The sequence below is a fragment of the Pieris brassicae genome, unplaced genomic scaffold, assembly GCF_905147105.1.
Source record: "Pieris brassicae unplaced genomic scaffold, ilPieBrab1.1, whole genome shotgun sequence".
In the NCBI taxonomy this organism is placed as follows: domain Eukaryota; kingdom Metazoa; phylum Arthropoda; class Insecta; order Lepidoptera; family Pieridae; genus Pieris; species Pieris brassicae.
Window position 1 is genome coordinate 35,001 of NW_025575876.1, and position 5,000 is coordinate 40,000.

At 42.4% G+C, this 5,000-nt stretch overlaps 1 non-coding gene across 1 annotated transcript in view; it reads right to left on the reverse strand.

Moving 5' to 3' along the window:
• The window catches only part of LOC123719097, a 1,906-nt gene extending 412 nt beyond the window's left edge, over nt 1–1,494 (reverse strand). The window contains exon 1 of the ribosomal RNA XR_006755165.1: nt 1–1,494. This exon is cut by the window's left edge and continues 412 nt beyond it. This is a non-coding gene — a ribosomal RNA (small subunit ribosomal RNA).
• Nucleotides 1,495–5,000: the final 3,506 nt, after the last annotated feature.

Sequence of the window (5,000 nt, forward strand, 5' to 3'; positions counted from 1 at the left end):
CTCTAAGAAGAATTTTAATACGTCGCCAGTGAGTTGCGCTCCCCGAGAGTCGCGCACACCTTGAATGACGACGCCTATTTAGCAGGCTAGAGTCTCGTTCGTTACCGGAATTAACCAGACAAATCGCTCCACCAACTAAGAACGGCCATGCACCACCACCCACCGAATCAAGAAAGAGCTGTTAATCTGTCAATCCTTCCGGTGTCCGGGCCTGGTGAGATTTCCCGTGTTGAGTCAAATTAAGCCGCAGGCTCCACTCCTGGTGGTGCCCTTCCGTCAATTCCTTTAAGTTTCAGCTTTGCAACCATACTCCCCCCGGAGTCCAAAATCTTTGGTTTCCCGGAAGCTGCCCGCCGAGCCATTGTAGTAACGTCGGCGGATCGCTAGATGACATATTTACGGTTAGAACTAGGGCGGTATCTAATCGCCTTCGAACCTCTAACTTTCGTTCTTGATTGATGAAAACACCTTTGGCAAATGCTTTCGCTGATGTTCGTCTTGCGACGATCCAAGAATTTCACCTCTAACGTCGCAATACGAATGCCCCCAGTTATCCCTATTAATCATTACCTCGGAGTTCTGAAAACCAACAAAATAGAACCGAGATCATATTCTATTATTCCATGCACGAAATATTCAAGCGGCATTTTGAGCCCGCTTTGAGCACTCTAATTTGTTCAAAGTAAAATTGTCGGCCCACCTCGACACTCACCGAAGAGCACCGCGATAGGATTTTGATATTGAACCGGCGTTTTACCGCCGGCTCACCGACGATATGCTCCGCAGACGTGTCAGTATCACCGCGGATGCGGTGCACCGACAGCGCGGCGCACAAATGCAACTACGAGCTTTTTAACCGCAACAATTTTAGTATACGCTATTGGAGCTGGAATTACCGCGGCTGCTGGCACCAGACTTGCCCTCCAATTGTTCCTCGTTAAAATATTTAAAGTGTACTCATTCCGATTACGAGGCCTCGTAAGAGTCCCGTATCGTTATTTTTCGTCACTACCTCCCCGTGCCGGGAGTGGGTAATTTGCGCGCCTGCTGCCTTCCTTGGATGTGGTAGCCGTTTCTCAGGCTCCCTCTCCGGAATCGAACCCTGATTCCCCGTTACCCGTGACAACCATGGTAGTCGCAGAAACTACCATCGAAAGTTGATAAGGCAGACATTTGAAAGATGCGTCGCCGGTACTGGACCGTGCGATCGGCAAAAGTTATCCAGATTCATCAAAATTAACGACTTCGGACGCATGGCCCTCCGCCGATTGGTTTTGATCTAATAAAAGCACTCATCCCATCACTGGTCAGAGTTCTGATTGCATGTATTAGCTCTAGAATTACCACAGTTATCCAAGTAACTGAGTAAGATCTAAGGAACCAAAACTGATATATTGAGCCATTCGCGGTATCGCCTTAATACGGCTTGCACTGAGACATGCATGGCTTAATCTTTGAGACAAGCATATAACTACTGGCAGGATCAACCAGGGAGCTGCTTACGCAAACGACACGCCTACACCGCGGTCACGCGGCTTCGGCGAGCCGCTGGCTCGGCGGCGTCGAGGGGCGCGCGCTTGCGCGCGCGCCTTCTCGACACGCGTGAACGTAACGCGTCGAATTTGCACGCGACGCGACGTTCGCGCTTCATATCGATAGACTAACTTTGACCGGTCTACGAGCGGCCGTCCCGTCACGATCTCGCAACGAGGTGATGTACAACGATGCTCGACCACTGTGAGGGACATAAAACTGCAACGAACACGACCCCGCGGGCGGGAATCGATGTTGTGACAATTTGAAAATTGAACATTCATCTAAACGCAACTTCTCAATTTTTATTCAATACGTTATTGTAAACATATTAAAACTCGGCTGGCAATTACATGCGCACACACACGCATGATTCGCACTAGATACGATCAACGCCCGGAGCTTGAGGGATAAATTCCAACACGACGCTGCGCACACCGTTTCGACGATGGGCGCGTGTGCGTCCTCTTTTATACATTCTTTCCATATACGGTCGCCGTGGCGACCGCGCACGTGTCGAACACGCTAGGCGCCCTGCGTTGAGGTGTGCCTAGAAGCGTATTCTTTTAACATCACAGATAACACCGGGGGAGACGGTCCCAAATCTTGGTCGATTGGTAACATCACCATACGGTCTGCGAACGCGGTGCTATAATATAATTTTATATTATATTATATAAAATATGAGGAGGAGTAGTATGTATATTCTTTGTTATTTTGTGTTGACACAAGAGAGATATATAAAATGTACTATACACCACACACACAGAGAGAGAGAGAGCTGGGAAAGATCTCGGCGGTCTCGCATTCGAAATACGAATTTGATATAATTTCCTCCGAAAATCCATACCCATATCTATATCATCCATGCGCGAATATATGTATATAATATTCTCACACTTCGCACAAACACAAAAACAAGAACACATTCTCTCTCGTCCGTCGTTCGTGTCTATTTGAGACGAACGACGCGCGGCAACGAGAACGAGTCGACGCTGTGCGCACGACTGTTTCGCTCCACATCTATACCGAGAGCAATAGTCCGCGTCGGCATTGGAGCGGACGTCGAATGTTTCTCGTAGAGCGAGCGAGAGAGAGACGATTTTTCATTTTATTATGTATGTGTATTGGCGTGCAGTAGTAGCACGTAGTAGTACTAGTAGTAGTAGTAGTAGTAGTAAAAAAATATTATTATTTATTTTATTGACTGATATGATTTTGTTTGTTTTCTTTTTTTTGCATAGACATTTGTATTGATAGATATGTTTCTCGTTGAAGCTCGCAGCACACGCTCAGAGAAATGGCAATGTGGGTTTATTTGAAGAAAAGAAAAAACAAAAAAAACAATTATATTTATTAATAATATGTATGTATGTATGTATGTATGTATGTATGTATGTATGTATGTATAATAATGAATTATAATAATTATTCCGATGCAACGTCAGAGGAAAATGTTTCTCGTACAGGTGCGGCGCGCGACGGCCGGCCGCTCGACAGTTTCGCGCCGAATGTTTCTCGTTGAAGCTCGCAGCACACGCTCAGAGAAATGGCAATGTGGGTTTATTTGAAGAAAAGAAAAAACAATTATATTTATTAATAATATGTATGTATGTATGTATGTATGTATGTATAATAATGAATTATAATAATTATTCCGATGCAACGTCAGAGGAAAATGTTTCTCGTACAGGTGCGGCGCGCGACGGCCGGCCGCTCGACAGTTTCGCGCCGAATGTTTCTCGTTGAAGCTCGCAGCACACGCTCAGAGAAATGGCAATGTGGGTTTATTTGAAGAAAAGAAAAAACAAAAAAAACAATTATATTTATTAATAATATGTATGTATGTATGTATGTATGTATGTATGTATGTATGTATGTATGTATAATAATGAATTATAATAATTATTCCGATACAATGTCAGAGGAAAATGTTTCTCGTACAAGATCGCCACGCGACGCGACAAGATGCCGTTCAACGGCACGATATCTACAACTCTGTCGATATATATGTAGATAGTATCTACTCTGTCAAGTATATGTGTGTAACGTGTGGTGGTGTGTGGTGTGGGGTTTTGTTAGCGATAGCGATACGTTTCTAGTTAAAATTGAATATTTAAAAATAAAAACTCTTCTGGTAAGAAAAACTATTTATGGTTTATTATGGTGTGTCTAGTGCAACAACATCAACATTGTCATAATCATAATAATATAATTATTATTAGGGCTATAGGTTAACCTTCCAAATAGGGACCGTCGATTTAAATGTCGATATTTTTAATTATTCTAGATAGTACTCACTAAAAGAAACTTAAGTGCTTGCTTACTTACTTACTTACTTAGTTGATTGAGTTTTTTTTTTTTTTTTTTGAAACTTTTTCATACAAATTGATATATAAGACATATATGGCCGTTACCGACCGCCGACCAAAATCTATTTCATAAAACCGACATAAAATTGATGTCAAACGTCAATCACTTTGAGTTGACTAAGTGTAAGGGTTCAGATTATTTTGAAAGTATCGATCATTTGCGATGCATACGAGAAAAAGATCATTCATTTCATTGTTTGTAAGTTGTAAATTTTGTGTATTATATTGTAATTCTTGAGTGAGAATTGAGTGTTTACTTACTTACTTACTTACTTACTTATTGAATATCCAAAAAGTACCCAAAACCGAATCAGAGCGCCCCACTATCCACGCGGTCTTGTCTGCCCTACCCCTAGAGTGTATATAAAAGCTCGGAGGCGCGCAGGGAGAGCAGCCCTCACCCGCCGTACCCAAAGCGCGGGCATCATGCAAGCCGTAGCGGCTGAGGCTGGTCGCCGAAGGCGACCAAAAAAGCCGAGGCTGCGTAGGCTTGAATAAAATGCCCTGCGCTTTTGGTACGCAAGGGTGGAGGGGCTGCATTTCCCGTAGCGTCGGAGCAGTACAAAAACCAATTATCATCCATTGTTCGGTTAGGTTAGGTTAGGTTTAGGTTTGTATATTAATATTTTTTATTTTTTTATTTTTAATATGATGCAAAATGAATTTTTATCATTTTGTATGTGTGTATGTATATATGTATTTATGTATGTATTTTTTATATATTTCTTGTGCGTTGCGTGTTTTACAATACAAAATAGAAAATGTTTCTCGTACAAGAGCGACGCGCGACCGACCGGCCGGTCGGCAGCTTCGCGCCGAATGTTTCTCGTACAAGATCGCCACGCGACGCGACAAGATGCCGCTCAACGGCACGATATCTACAACTCTGTCAATTATATGTGTGTTGTAACTAGCGGGGTTTTGTTAGCGACAGCGATACGTTTCTAGTTAAAATTGAATATTTAAAAATAAAAACTCTCCTGTTAATCAAAACTATGTATCGTTTTGTTTTGTTTAATAGAGTTTACAAAAATATAATATTTTTTATATTATATAATTGATTATTGATTGATTGTTTGTTTGTTGTGTTATACT